Raw genomic sequence first — 16,107 nt, forward strand, 5'->3', positions numbered from 1 at the left:
AACTCCAAGGTTAGGCCCACTTCGGGTTAGTACTGGGGGTCCCCCAGATCCTAGCCCAAGCAAGTCTAAGTTGGTCCTGGTTAGCCTTCTGACTACCTCAAGACCTTTGTCTACCTCATCCCCAGAGAGTTCCTCCTGATCCTCCTCCTCCTCAACTGCAGTAGCAGTGTTGGGGAGGTCTGGATCCCCAGAGGTCCCTTCTAAGGCTGGCATGTTCTCATGTAACTGAGAAAGCTTTCTGGCATCATATGTCTCTAAGAGACCTATCAGAAAGGGAATGGTGGGGTTAGACCCCTGCTTCAGTTTTCTGGAGACACAGATTTGTCCCATCTCCTGGAAACTGAGAGCTGCATATCTTGAAGTGACCTGTGGAGGGTCAACACTGACCAGGGGAGTCTCAGTAGAATCTCCCTGGGTAGACATGCTTTTCTAGTGAGGTGTAAGTGGTGCACTTACCTACACTATATGTTTGCCTACTGATCCCTTGCTAGAGTTGTAGTTTAGGGTGTGCTAGGCCCTAGGAGCTACAACAGCTGGTTCAGTAGAACTCAGAGTATTCTAAGCTAAGTTATATGTACCTTTAGTACTTATGTGATCTTTCACAAGATATTCTTAGGGCATGTGTGGTAAAACAACAGCAAGCTCAAATCCCAACCGCTGCTCACCAATGTGAGAAGTTGGCCTGATGTGCAGTGTTCACTATTCTAGTGATCACTATATATCAGTCCAAACAACCCTTATTGATGATTGGTTGTAAGTCAACCTTATAGACCAGCTATCCTAGTAGCATGGATACGAGCAGTCTAAGGCTAAGACTCTAGAGGGCGTGTTAAGCCAGCTGTTTTACCATCACATTACCCCTTGAACACCCAGTGAAAGGACACCACACAAGTGTTATGAAAATAAACAATGTATTTATTAGAATCACAACAACCCTGTACTCTTTATGAGGACAGGGTGCTAGGCACACAACAAAACTCTTACGAAAATACTTAAGTTAGCACGTTATACACAAATGCCCGAGGGGCACGAAAAACCATATATTCTAAAAGTGGAATGCGAAATTACTAGCAGGTAAGTACAGTACTAATAGGCTTTGGAATCGCTAGGACTTGACTATGGAATCGTTAGATTACTTCTAGGAGGCCTAGGGGACTCGGGTGCAGAGTGTGCACTCTCACGCGGGATGCGGGACAAAGTCTATGGAAGCTAGTAAAGTCAAAGTTAGTGTTCACGGGCGAACCCGACCTGGTAGGAAGAAAACGACAGTGGATCCTGACCCTAGGATAGTGAGGCTATGCTGGGACACCGAAGTGCCGAAGTTACCTAGCCCAGGGGCTGCAGCTGCATAGGTCTGAAAAGACGTCGGGGATCTCGTTGCCGGACCAGGAGCCTGGAAGAAGGAAGTTGCTGGCAGGCGACCAGTGAAGGAAAGTTCGTTGGATCCAAGCCTGGATCGAGGAAGAAGAAACCTGAAAGCAGAGGGGACCAAGTTCTTGAATCACTAGCCAGTGATTAAGTGGGCACCAGGATGGCACCGGGCGAAGTCACCTCGACTAGGTGAGTGGGCGACGCTGGCTCTGCAGATCTCACGGACCAGGAGGCGTTGTCGGCGACCAGGATGGAGAGGCGAGCTGTCCCACGATGGATGAAGCTGTCGGCGTCGAAGTTACCCAGGATTGGGCAACAAGCCTTGGCTAATTCAAGCCCACGCGGTGGACTCAAAATGGCGTCTTGAGTGGACCAGGAGGGTCCGGGGTGCTCCTCTTTTGGAAGGGAGCAAGGGCCAGCCTGGAGCAACCAGACCAGCAGCAGAAATGTCGTCGGGCGTCGTTCAGAAGGCCACAAGCCAGCGGGCTAGTAGCCAAACAACGCGGTGAGCAGCAAAAAGCAGAAGGGCCCCACGCAGATCGTGGAGATGCTGGGAGGCTGCACTTCGGTGCTGGAGCTGCTCAGGGTCGGGGCTTCTCGGACCCCAAAGCACTCACCAGGAAATTACTCGGCGGGCTTGCTGGAAAGAAGTCGTGCAGTCTTGAAGATGGCCGGTCCCTCGAGGTCTCGTCACACCCACGAATCTCAGCGTGACTGATGATGCAGGTAGAGGTCAGAGGTGCCAGGGAAGCCGGTTCTCGTCGAGCTGGGCAGTCTTGATCCGGAGGAGAGACTTGCAGCAGACCGCAGTGTTCTTAAGATGGTGCCTGCGGATGCAGGGTGGCTACTCCTTAGTCACAAGGGAGAAATCTTAGGAAGAAGTCTTGAGTTCCTTTCGTGGAAAGTAGTTTCAGGATTCAAAGATGATCTGATTTGGAAGGGGGCCAGTTCCTACCTTTATCCTGTAAAAAGGGTCTGGCACGCGACTAAGTCCTGCCCTAGGGGTGGGACTAGGAGGGGGGTGGTTACACCCACTTCCTTGGCGGGCTTTTCCCCAGCACAGGGTCTGGAGTGACCCTGGAACTGGTTCCAGCCAGCCTATGCACAGTGAGCACCGGGGTGCCACGTGCAGTCACCTTCCTCTAAAGCCCTGCCTACCTACAATACACAAAACCCTGTCTGGGACGGTGCTGGCACCGCCCCTGGCAGGAAACCCTTTGTCCTTATCTCCTGCTCTGGGAGGACTCCCAGCAGCAGGAGGGCAGACTTGTGTCTCGGTGGCAGCATCCATTTTGTGGAGCTGAGGCTCTGTTTGACTTTAACCGGGGTTAGGGGTTACATACATGTCGTGTCCCTCTAGAAGGGTGGAATGCTAACCCCGTCGCCAGAATTGGCGAGGGGTTAGTATTCCAATTCGTATGACACCTTACTCGACATGCTTTGATAAAGCGATACCAGAGTTGGCATATAACCGCGAGGATTATAATGCACTTAAGAGTATATGGTATGCGATATCATGGAAACGGCTAAGGGATGGATCCCGAAAGCCGCAGACAGGCTCAGCTCATGCCAGAGCACCATCTCACACGATTCCAAGCACTCTGCCTTCAGGATTGTTAAGGCCTGCCATAGGAGTGACTGATAGGGGATCTGTGTGTCCATTTTAGGGTTAGATATAGGTATACTATATCTAAAGCAAAGGGTGAGTACACCACCTTGCCCCAGCTGTCGTGCAGCCAGTTGTGTCAGTTTTGGATGGCCAGCCAGGGGTGGCATAATACATGCTGCAGCCCCTGGTAGGCCCTGGGTACACCTATGCCCTGGGTACCTAAGGTACACTGTACAGGGACTGATAAGGTGACTCAGTATCCAATTTAGATATGTACCTAAGGTACATGGAATCCATTTTACAGAGAGAGCAGTAGGCCTGGGGCCCTGAATAGCAGGGTCCCAGGTCAACTAAGTCAGAAAACCAGCAAAACACCAGGCAAAAAGTTGGGGGCAACCATAGTCCGGGATCTACCTTCCTACAACCAATGAATTGGAAGTGGTTTATTCTCATAGAACAACTCAAGATAAGCATACAGTATTTACTAAGCGTCTTCCTTTGAGAATGGTATGTTAATGTTAATGTTACTGTGATTTATAAAGCGCACATATACCCGGAGGTGTCTTGGCGCTGAGGACAAAAGTGGGCCTGCTCTCGTGTCTGGTTCTGGAACAGCCAGGTTTTCAATCCTTTTCTGAAGGAGGCGAGGGAGCTCGCACTTCTGAGCTCACTCGGAAGAGAGTTCCAAAGTTTGGAGGTGCCAAAGCAAAAGCTGCGGCCACCCCAGAGTGAAGTTTGTATTTTTGGCACCCGCAGGAGTTTGGCTCCTGAAGAGCGAAGATGTCTGGTCGGTTCATACCAGACGAGGAGATTTTGCAAGAAGATCGGACCGGTGTGGTTTAGTGCTTTGTGAGCCAGGCACAGTGCCTTGAATTGTATCTGTTGTGCAACTGGGAGCCAATGCAGACTACGAATATCTTTGGAAACAGATTTATACCTGGGGATGTTAGACAATAATCACGTAGCTGAATTTTGTAAGTTCTGAAGCTTTTTTAGGCATTCCTTCTGCATGTTTACAAACAGCCCGTTACAATAATCCAATTTAGACCGAATCAATGATGTAACTTTGGTTTTCCTGGTATCTGTAGGAATGTAAGGAAGAATCTTCCTCATTTTTTTGATGAGGAAGTGGGCAGAAGAGATGGTTGCATTTGTGTGCTGGGTGAGTGAAAGTTTGTCAAGCCACACTCGCAGGTTCTTGGCCTTAACCACAGGTTTTGGTGGCTCTCCCGTCTCTGCTGGCAACCACAGATTACCCCAGTTTGGTTGCATATTGCCAAAGATCTGAATCTCTGTTTTATCAGAGTTAAGTTTAAGACAGTGTGTGCTCATCCATCGATTAATGGCACACATACAATTCTGAGATTGCTGAGTAAGGGGGATCTGATTTTTATATGGCACCACCACAATCTGGGTGTCGTCAGCATAAGGCATGAGATTGAAACCAAAGTTCCGGATCAAAGGGGCCAGTTGGGATACATATACATTAAACGACGTTGTTGGTGTCGCCGCACTCTTCGTCGACGACATCGTCGAAACCATCGTCAACGATACATATCCCATGGGTGTTGAACTTGTCGACACAGAGCCCTGTGCTAGAACCAGCAACGAGGAAACTACCGTCGATGAGCCCGTCGACGGGGTGAGAAATGAAGAAGACGTTCACGGAGGGCGGATATGACGAGCTATTGGGGGATGTGCTTTGGCGAATGGTCGAGTCCAGTTGACCTATGAAAATCAATTATTGTCAATGACCGATGCCGTTTGTAGACCAGCGGACGAGATAGGGAACCTACGTAGTCACTTTGAGTACATCAGTGGTTTATGTAAGGCAGTATTTGATTGGTGAGTGTTTGGTTTAAATAAATGGGTGTCGGGATAGACCATTGCATTCCGGATTTATCGGGCCGGGAGCTTGTCAAGGTTCTTAGATGCACGAAATCGGTAAAGTGGTAGTGAGGGGCCAGGGGCTATTTAAGATAGAATTTTAGAGGACGAGAGCAACTTTTAACTGTCCCTCCATTCCTTTTTGCCAGTTTTTTTTATTTTTTGTGATACTACAGGGTGATGACATATAGAACTAGGAGCATTTGGGACTTTCTATGGAGTGTTGTTGGAGGAAGTGTTGAGGAATATTTGTGAATTCAGGATTGTGATAGGTAAGATATATTGTTATTCCATTACATTGGGATTTGGGGATAGATGTAAGGTTAAGGTTATTAGGTGGATGAATTCATAAAAAACATGCACAATATATTTTTTCATTTTTGAATCTGGGTTTGAATTTGAATCTGGATCATTTGAGATATTGTTGAGGAATATCTGTGGACTCATGATAACGATTGGTAAGACAATTAGTCATTTTTGTCATGTGGGTACTGGAAATAGACACCACGCTAAGGTTGGGAAATGGACAATTTGAAAATATGTGTAATATGTTTTTCACAGTTTCGATTAGGGACTAAAGTGCATGCAACAGGAATCTGTGAAGGTCTCAGAATATCATACCTGATTTCTGGTATACATGAAATATGTCATGATGATGGTGACACCAACATTTATAAAGGTGAGCTCAGGATACAGTCACAGTCGGATGATACAAGAGTGGGTTTAAATACTCCTTGTCGGAATATAAGGGCTACAAGTTCAAAGGTTTATGTGGAAGATAGGGCCAAGAGAAATTAGAATAATTTGAATTTCGATGGTTTCCATGTCTAAATAATTGTCTATAATTTCTAAGGAATTTCAAATTGTTGACCATAGTAGGGTTTTTAGATTGTTCCATAGGCAGGGAGGTCTCTTCTGCTATGTCCATTACGAACTACTTTAATTGGACAACAACATGTATCAAATGGAGAAATGATGTTTATTGAGTTTTTCAAATGTGATATGACTTTGTGACGCTATATGTTTTTTCCTTATTTACAGCCCTGATGATGTCCTGGATGGGGACGAAACGCGTTGGCTGTTATCTGTTAATTATTGTATAGAAAATGATGATTCTTCTGGAAGCTGACTGACATCAACATAAGCTTCAGAATAAAGAAAACGAACTTCAATATTTTTGCCTGAAAGACTACTTTTTGGAATTAATGTAATCTGTTTGTGTAAAGATAATAGGAAATAGAAATCTGATAAATTCAAGTTGTAATTTCAACGCTCCCTCCATGTTGAGGTTTTTTCTAACATGAGATTGTGCATGTGAAATTGTGCTGCGGCAGTCATAGCAGCTAATTACTCTAATGTTGTTCTGATGACGATTGCGTGCTGATGTTTATATTGCATCCTTCACCTTCTTAGCTCTGTCAAGTATTGTAAGGAAATGGAATAACATGAAAAAGACCAATAAAGATATTTAAAAAAAAAAAAAAGACTGTCTTTAGGAGCTTTTACTTTAAATTGTTGCATAACATTGCATCTCTTGTGGTAAATGAGCTTTGAAGTAGCACAATTCTTGCCTCCGGTCCTTACATAGATTATAAAATATCCTCACTGTTGTAACAGAAAGGTTCAATTCTATGAAGGACACGGAGGAAAGGATTATCCTACCCGGGTCGTGGATTGACTATTACCCCCTACCCGGTCTCTGTTGAGGATTAGTAATGGCAGTAAGTAATATCGTTTTATGAATTCATGCGATTTAGTGATGACTTTGTCAACGCATTACTTATAGATAAGATCATTGTGCATGTTCTAATTGGATTGTTAAGCATGAGTTTGAGTCCTCAGAATGGTTTATCAACATTGTCTTTTTTTGCAGACAATGAGTCGGGCCAACAGGGATAAAGAATAACTTCTGGCTAATGTCACGCAAAGAAAGAGGAAGAGATCACAGAGACTAGGGACAATAAAAGGGACTTATGTACTCTGATTTGTTGAACTTATGATCTTTTTCTGTCCCAAGTGTTCATGGGAAATGTAGTAATGATTTTACATGTCTGCTGTTAAATTTAAGCGAAGAAAGAAAGCATAATCCTTGCCTCCATGTCCTTAATAGAATTTAAACTATTTTAGCAAAGCTAGGAAATTTGATATGTATAACTACACAAAATGTAAAACGAGCATTTGTTGCTATATTGTAGTAAAACATGTGTCAAATGTGAGGGTACATTTCACCCTTAAAAAATCACCGCCAAAAATAGCACAGTGAACAGTAGGCGCTCACGCTGCATCATTCCCATTGTTTCTGTGCATTTGAGATAAACTTTTACAGCACGCATAATTGGAGTAAATTTTCGCTACAAATAGTGGGTAATTAACGCAATTTGGCACAATAGCACAATTTCGGGAATTTCGCATAACAAGAGTACACCAAAATTATAGCAAGTATGACGGTGTAGTACAAATTTTGCCCAGCCTACAATCAACCAACTGACACAATGACTTTAATGTTCAGCCCAGTGATTGTGTTTTAAGAAAATAAAGTATTTTTTGTTACGCGGCAATACTGAATATCTAATTTAGTATACCAAACAGTGATCCTGGTTGTGATTCTACCTTGTGGCACTACACCCGATATAGGGCCAGATGTAGGAAGCCTAATACCGGTCGGTAACGGCTGAAATTACAGAATTTCGGCCGTTACCGACCGGTATTAGGCTTTTCAGATGTAGGGGCCTAATTTAAGGATTCGGTAATTTACCGAATCGGTAATTTAAGGAATCGGTAAATTACCGAATTCTTAAATACCGATTCGGTAAATTACCGAATCCTTAATGTAGGAAGCACTCAAGTGAGTGCTTTTCACTTGTAATGATTCATTATTCACCACCAACTACAAGTTGATGGTAAATATCGAAAACCCTAAAAAAATCAATTTTGTGCTTTTTTCAACTGTGCCATGTGGCAGACATACATGCCCTTAGGGCATGTATGTGTGCCACATGTGCACCCATGCACTATACAGGGCTGCAACAGGGTGTCAATGTGACACCATGCCACCCTTGTAAGTCTACCCCCTTTTACCGATTTGGTATTTACCGAATCTGTAATTCTCATTCGTTGGGGATAAGCTCCTGGACGCCCTCGGGCCTATCACTAAAATTCTGGATATGGCCGAGGAAGCCAAAGCATCTGGCTCCATTATATCCCCAGAAACCTTGTCGGGCTGGGCGCAGAGGGTAGTGATTTTTTTGGGCAACGCTAACTGTGCCCTCTCCACTGAGCGCTGCCGGTCCCTCCTGATTAAGATCGATCCGAAGTTAGGTGACTTAGCGGATTCGGAGGCCGGCGCCGTCGCTCAGGGCGGTTTGTTTGGGGAACCTTTCATAAAGAAACTGGACAAATTCGTAAACACGTTTACGTCCTTGGACAGAGCCCAGTCTACGATAAAGAAGGTCTTCCCTAGTGTTTTACGAGGGGCCGGTTGAGGTAGGGCCCGCCTGACCGATCGCCAGAACTACCAGAATAATCAGAGAGGCTCTGGCCAATACCAAGATCAGTACAAGTTCAGAAACTTTTTCCCACACGAGGACATCGGGGGAAAAGGCAGAGGCTTCAGAGCAGGAGCATCTAACTCTAATTCCGGTGAGTGTATATGTATGTATGTATAAACCATTTTATAGCGCGCTCCGTTACTTGAGAGTATCCTGGCGCGATAGGGGAAAAACAGAAAACAGAACAACAAGAGGGCGTTTTAAATTGTACTCATGAATAAGTGTGTTTTTAGATTTTTCTTAAATAGGGCCACAGTTTGCATAGAGCGCAAGTGGAGAGGGAGAGCGTTCCAGGCCCGAGCCACGGTCACAGAGATCGATTGGCCACCGAGCCTGGCTCGTTTAAAACGGGGAAGAGACAGTTTAAACAGAGTGGATGATCTAAGGGTACGAGCGGGGGTATAACAAGTGAATCTTTTTCTTAGATAGTAGGGGCCTTGATCATGAATAGCTCTGAACGCAAGCACCAGGGATTTGAACAGAATGCGCTGCGCAACAGGGAGCCAATGGAGGGTGCGCATCTCAGTGCGTACACTCTTCCATCTAGGGATGTTGAGTAGCAGACGGACAGCCGCATTCTGGATGATTTGCAAGCGTTTCACCAAGTAGGCCGGAATGCCACTGAACAGTGCATTCGCGTAGTCCAGCCTTGCCAGTATGAGAGCCCGAGCAACTGTCTCCTTAGCCTCCCTGGGGAGCAGTGGAAAAAATTTGCGGAGCATTCTCAGCGTGGCAAAGCAGGTGCCTGTCAATTTTTTAATATGGTCCTCAAATCTAAGATCCTCTGCAAACCAGATGCCAAGGTTTTTTGCCGGTCTCCCCATCTCTTTCGGGCTAAGAATGTTGGGGGGCCACAATGTGTTCTTAAACGAGGAGGGAAAGGAACCATAAAAAAGCACCTCGGATTTGTCCTCATTGCATTTCAGCTGGGCCCGGGTGAGCCAGCGAAATACAGAGGACAAACATAGATGCACTGCCGATACATCCAGATTGTTGTCTGGCCAGGTAAACTGCAGTTGGGTGTCATCTGCATACCCTATAATCTTAGCCCCATACTGTTCCGCTAGATAAACCAGGGGAGTGATGTAAACATTAAACAGTAGGGGACTAAGAGTAGAACCCAGGGGGACCCCCGTGAGAAGTGGTTTGGGCTCGGATGTATATGGGGGCATCCAAACCTGCTGCGACCTGTCAGAAAGGAAAGAAGACAGCCAGGCCAGCACAACTCCCCCAATACCAATAGCAGACAGCCTGGCGAGGAGAAGGTCATAGGGAACGGTATCGAATGCGGCAGAGAGGTCCAATAAAATTAGGACCGCTCTGCCGCCTCCGTCTAGACAGTCCCGAATCGCCTCAGTCATCTCCACCAGTGCTGTCTCAGTGCTATATGCGGCCCTGAAGCCCGATTGGGCAGGGTGGAGGGCATTGGAGGTTTCTACGAAGTTCTCCAGTTGTTGAAAAAACACTTTCTCACAGATTTTCGTGAGTGCTGGCAAAAGGGATATGGGACGATAGTTCCCGGGGACCGTAGCGTCCAGTCCCGGTTTTTTCAGAAGCGGCAAGAGTTTGGCTCGTTTCCAGCTTAGAGGCACCTCACCTGAGACCAGGGAGAGATTCACTATCTGCGTGATCTCGGTGCAGACCGTTTCTGCCACTTCCGAAAGCACACGGGCTGGGCACGGATCGGCGGGAGAGCCAGATTTCAGGGTTTGAAGGAGAGGCAGAATAACGCACTCACCAACTTGCACAAAGTTCGAAAGCTGTTGTCCAGAACCAGGGCATAATGTGGAACACATGTCGGCCACTGAGCCGTCAGCGGGCAAAGCCGCTAGTAGGTCCTGCTGGATCTTCGCTATTTTGCTGATGAAAAAGGTGGATAGATCCTCGCACCATTGCGCAGAGGATGGGAGAGTAGCTGCATCAGCAACCGGCATGACAAAGCTTTTGACAATAGCGAAGATTTCTCTGCTATTGTTATCTGCTTTCGCAATACGCCCTGCGTAATAGTTCCCTTTCGCTACCTTAATGGCTGCGTAATAGTCCTTTTGTGCAGAACGTAGGGCGGATTTAGCCTCAGAACTATAACTAAGCCTCCACGCTCGTTCCAATTTTTTACAACCAAGTTTCATCACCCTCAACTCAGGAGAGAACCAGGGTTGAGAGGGAGAGCGTCGTGATCTGGACACAGTAGTGAGTGTTCTCCCTTCTTCCCCTCAAAAAATAGGGGGGCGGTTGGCAAGCTGTTACCAGGCGAGCCATTACTCAGGATGCTTGGGTGCTTCAAACAGTGAAGGCATTTCATATATAGAGTTTACCGGGTTCCCGGTTCAGAAGGTGGCCGAGACCCATTCAGTTTTCAACCCAGGATGCAATCCTTGTGAACGAGGAGGTAACATCACTCCTTCACAAGGGCGCCATCGTCCTCTCGGAACCTCACCCCCAAGGGTTTTTGAGCAATATTTTCTTGGTCGACAAAACCGATCGCGGCAAGAGGCCGGTAATAAACTTGAGCGAATTCAACGAATAGCTGGTTTACCGCCATTTCAAAATGAAGGTGATTCACCTCCTGCGCGATGTCCTCTGTCCTTGCGATTAGCTGGTCCGCCTGGACCTCAAGGACGCGTAATTGGGGATCCCGATTTTTGCACCTCATCGCCGTTTTCTCCAGTTTGCTTGGCGTCGTCGGTGTAGGAGAGAGGGGTCTGCAATCCCATGGCCACCCCAGATTTTTGCTTTTTGCTTCACTGGTTTACGACTTTCCCTGGCTGTGGTCCTGCTAATCAGACCCACAGCCAGCTGTTCTCTCTCTAAAATTACAACAATGTACCTTAGGTGCATTTTACCAATTGGTACTGGGCCACCTTATCAGTCCCTGTACAGCATACCTTAGGTATCCAGGGCATAGGTGTACCCAGGGCCTACCAGGGGCTGAAGCATGTATTATGCCACCCCTGGCTGGCCACCCAAACAGACACAACAGGCTGCACGACAGCTGGGGCAAGGTGGTGTAAACACCCTTTGCTTTAGATATAGTATTCCTATATCTAACTCTAAAATGGACACATATATTCCTATCAGTCACTCCTATGGCAGGCCTTATCAATCCTGAAGGCAGAGTGCTTGGAATTACGTGAGGTGGTGCTCTGGCATGAGCTGAGCCCGTTTGCAGCTTGCGGAACCAAGTCCAAATAGCTGTTCCATGATAACGCTATACCATATACTCTTAAGTGCATTATAATCCTCGCGGTTAAATGCTAACTTTGGTATAGCATTATCAAAACATGTCGAGTAAGGTGTCATACGAATTGGAATACTAACCCCTCGCCAATTCTGGCGACGGGGTTAGCATTCCACCCTTCTAGAGGGACACGACATGTATGTAACTGTGAACCCCGGTTAAAGTCAGACACAGCCTCAGCTCCACAAAATGGATGCTGCCACCGAGACACAAGTCTGCCCTCCTGCTGCTGGGAGTCCTTCCAGCAACGGAGGCCTGGACAAAGGGTTTCCTGTCAGGGGCGGTGCTAGCACCATCCCAGACAGGATTTTGTGCATCCCAGGTAGGCAGGGCTGAAAGGAAGGTGACTGCAAGTGGCACCCCGGTGCTCACTGTGCATATGCCGGCTCAAACCAGTTCCTGGGGCCCACCAGCCCCTGAGCTGGGGAGAGACCGGACAAAGGAGAGGGGTGTAACCACCCCCCTCCTGGTCCCACCCATAGGGCAGGACCTAGTCGCGTGCCAGCCCCTTTTCTTAGGATAAAGGTAGGAGCAGGCCCCCTTCCCAAATTAGATAATTCTGAATCTTGAACTACTTTCCACGAAAGTAACTCTTGACTTTTTCTGAAGACTCTCCCTTGTGGCTAAGGAGTAGCCACCCTGCACCAGCAGGCACCATCGAAGCTCTTGCGGTTTGCTGCCAGTTCATCCTCCGGATCAAGACTGCCCAGCTCGACGAGACCCGGATTCCCTGCCATCTCTGACCTCTACCTACATCATCCAGCCCAGCTGAGATTCGTGGGTGTGACGAGACCCGTGGGACCGGCCATCTTCAAGACCTGCACGACGCTTCACCAGCACGACCCCCGAGAGACCCTCGAGTAAGTGCACTGGGGTTTGAGAAGCCCTAACCCTAAGCAGCTCCAGCACCGAAGTCCAGCCCCCCAGCATCCACGAGGTCTGCGTGGGGCCCTTCTGCTTCTTTGCTGCTTGCCACGTTGTCCGGTCACTTGCCCGTTGGCTAGTGACCCTCTTGACGACGTACCACGACGTTTTCACCACTGGTCTAGGTCCCCTAGACTGGCCCTTGCTTCTTGTCCAACAAGAAGTGCCCTGGACCCTCCTGGTCTACTCCAGACGCCATTTTCATTTTGACTCCACCGCGTGGGCTTCCCTTTGCCAAGGTTTGTTGCTCCAATCCTGGTTCCAGCATCGCCGACAGCAGACACCTTCGTGGGACAGCTCGCACCTCCAGCCTGGTCGCCGACAACGCCTCCTGGTCCGCGGGACAGCAGAGTCCAGCGTCACCCACTCACCTGGTCGAGGTGACTTCATCCGGTGCCATCCTGGTGCCCACATAATCACTGGCTAGTGATTAAGAACTAAGTTCCCTCTGCTTTCAGGTCGTCTCCTTCACTGATCCAGCCTTGGATCACACCGAACTTCTTCACTGGTCGCCTGCCAGCAACTTCTTCTTTCAGGCTCCATAGACTTCAACGAGGATTCCCGACGTCTTTTGAACCCTATGCAGCCGCGGCCCCTGGGCTAGGTAACTTGAGTATTCCGGTACTCCAGCACAGGTTCACTATCCAAGTGTCCAGATCCTTTGTCGTTTTTAGTCTATCTAGTCGGATTCGTCCGGAAACAGTAACTTAAGAAACGCTAGCATCCATAGACTTCTTCCCGCATCCCGCGTGAGAGTGCACACTCTGCACCCGATCTCCCTAGGCCTCCTGCTCGTAATCTTAAGGTTCAGTAGTGTAGTCCTAGCGATCCTGAAGCCTCTGGATCTTGTTACTTACCTGCTAGTATTTCGCATTCCACTTGGATAGTGAACCTGTGCTGGAGTACCGGAATACTCAAGCTACCTAGCCCAGGGGCCGCGGCTGCATAGGGTTCAAAAGACGTCGGGAATCCTCGTTGAAGTCTATGGAGCCTGAAAGAAGAAGTTGCTGGCAGGCGACCAGTGAAGAAGTTCGGTGTGATCCAAGGCTGTATCAGTGAAGGAGACGACCTGAAAGCAGAGGGGACTTAGTTCTTAATCACTAGCCAGTGATTATGTGGGCACCAGGATGGCACCGGATGAAGTCACCTCGACCAGGTGAGTGGGCGACGCTGGACTCTGCAGTCACACGGGCTAGGAGGCGTTGTCGGCGTCCAGGCTGGAGGTGCGAGCTGTCCCACGAGGCTGTCGGCTGTCGGCGATGCTGGACTCAGGATTTGAGCAACAAACCTTGGCAAAGGCAAGCCCACGCGGTGGAGTCAAGATGGCGTCTGGAGTGGACCAGGAATGTCCGGGGTGCTCCTCTCTTGGAAGGGAGCAAGGGCCAGTCTGGAGCAACCAGACCAGCGGTGAAATCGTCGTGGTACGTCGTCAAGAGGGTCACTAGCCAACGGGCAAGTGACCGGACAACGTGGCAAGCAGCGAAGAAGCAGAAGGGCCCCACACAGATCTCGTGGATGCTGGGAGGCTGGACTTCGGTGCTGGAGCTGCTTAGGGTTAGGGCTTCTCAAACCCCAGTGCACTTACTCGAGGGTCTCTCGGGGGTCGTGCTGGAGAAGCGTCGTGCAGGTCTTGAAGATGGCCGGTCCCACGGGTCTCGTCACACCTACGAATCTCAGCTGGGCTGGATGATGTAGGTAGAGGTCAGAGATGGCAGGGAATCCGGGTCTCGTCGAGCTGGGCAGTCTTGATCCGGAGTATGGACTTACAGCAAACCGCAGGAGCTTCGATGGTGCCTGCTGGTGCAGGGTGGCTACTCCTTAGCCACAAGGGAGAGTCTTCAGAAGAGTCAAGAGTTCCTTTCGTGGAAAGTAGTTTCAAGATTCAGAATTATCTAATTTGGGAAGGGAGCCTGCTCCTACCTTTAGTCTAAGAAAAGGGGCTGGCACGCGACTAGGTCCTGCCCTAGGGGTGGGACCAGGAGGGGGGTGGTTACACCCCTCTCCTTTGTCCGGTCTCTCCCCAGCTCAGGGGCTGGTGTGCCCCAGGAACTGGTTTGAGCCGGCATATGCACAGTGAGCACCGGGGTGCCACTTGCAGTCACCTTCCTTTCAGCCCTGCCTACCTGGGATACACAAAATCCTGTCTGGGATGGTGCTAGCACCGCCCCTGACAGGAAACCCTTTGTCCAGGCCTCCGTTGCTGGAAGGACTCCCAGCAGCAGGAGGGCAGACTTGTGTCTCGGTGGCAGCATCCATTTTGTGGAGCTGAGGCTATGTCTGACTTTAACCGGGGTTCACAGTTACATACATGTCGTGTCCCTCTAGAAGGGTGGAATGCTAACCCCATCGCCAGAATTGGCGAGGGGTTAGTATTCCAATTCGTTTGACACCTTACTCGACATGTTTTGATAATGCTATACCAAAGTTAGCATTTAACCGCGAGGATTATAATGCACTTAAGAGTATATGGTATAGCGTTATCATGGAACAGCTATTTGGACTTGGTTCCGCAAGCTGCAAACGGGCTCAGCTCATACCAGAGCACCATCTCACATAATTCCAAGCACTCTGCCTTCAGGATTGATAAGGCCTGCCATAGGAGTGACTGATAGGAATATATGTGTCCATTTTAGGGTTAGATATAGGAATACTATATCTAAAGCAAAGGGTGTTTACACCACCTTGCCCCAGCTGTCGTGCAGCCAGTTGTGTCTGTTTGGGTGGCCAGCCAGGGGTGGCATAATACATGCTTCAGCCCCTGGTAGGCCCTGGGTACACCTATGCCCTGGATACCTAAGGTATGCTGTACAGGGACTGATAAGGTGGCCCAGTACCAATTGGTAAGATGCACCTAAGGTACATGATTGTAATTTAGAGAGAGAACAGCTAGGCTGTGGGTCTGATTAGCAGGCCCACAGCCAGGGAAAGTCGTAAATCAGTGAAGCAAAAAGCAAAAATCTGGGGTGGCCATGGGATTGCAGACCCCACTCTCCTACATAACCCCCCCCCCTCAAACTTAGGGACATTAAACTAACCCTGACCAGGTGAGTCTTCTTGCTCTAAGTGGAAGTACCTGGAGAGACCATCTGCATTACCATGGTCAGTTCCTGGGCGGTGCTCCACTGTAAAGTCCATCCCCTGTAGGGAAATGGACCACCTAAGAAGTTTGGGGTTTTCACCCTTCATTTGATTTAGCCATAAAAGGGGCTTATGGTCGGTCTGAACTTTGAAGTGAGTACCAAGCAAGTATGGCCTCAACTTCTTCAGGGCCCAAACCACAGCAAAGGCCTCCCTCTCAATAGCTGACCAACGTTTCTCTCTAGGGGTCAGCCTTCTGCTTATAAAAGCAATGGGCTGGTCATGACCATCAATATTCAGCTGAGATAGAACAGCTCCCACACCCAACTCAGAAGCATCTGTTTGGACAATGAATGGCTTGGAGTAGTCTGGACTCTTGAGAATAGGTGCAGTGCACATGGCCTGCTTTAGGTCATCGAATGCCTTCTGACAGCTAACTGTCCACTGAACTG

General features: G+C 48.5%; 1 long non-coding RNA gene across 1 annotated transcript in view; it reads left to right on the top strand.

Moving 5' to 3' along the window:
• LOC144822234 (uncharacterized) overlaps nucleotides 1-6,039 on the top strand; it is a 131,509-nt gene extending 125,470 nt beyond the window's left edge. Inside the window, exon 2 of the long non-coding RNA XR_013608586.1 lies at nucleotides 5,909-6,039. This is a non-coding gene — a long non-coding RNA (uncharacterized LOC144822234). The remainder of the gene's footprint in view (nucleotides 1-5,908) is intronic.
• Nucleotides 6,040-16,107: the final 10,068 nt, after the last annotated feature.

The sequence above is a fragment of the Lissotriton helveticus genome, chromosome 3_1 (genome assembly GCF_964261635.1).
Source record: "Lissotriton helveticus chromosome 3_1, aLisHel1.1, whole genome shotgun sequence".
In the NCBI taxonomy this organism is placed as follows: Eukaryota; Metazoa; Chordata; class Amphibia; order Caudata; family Salamandridae; genus Lissotriton; species Lissotriton helveticus.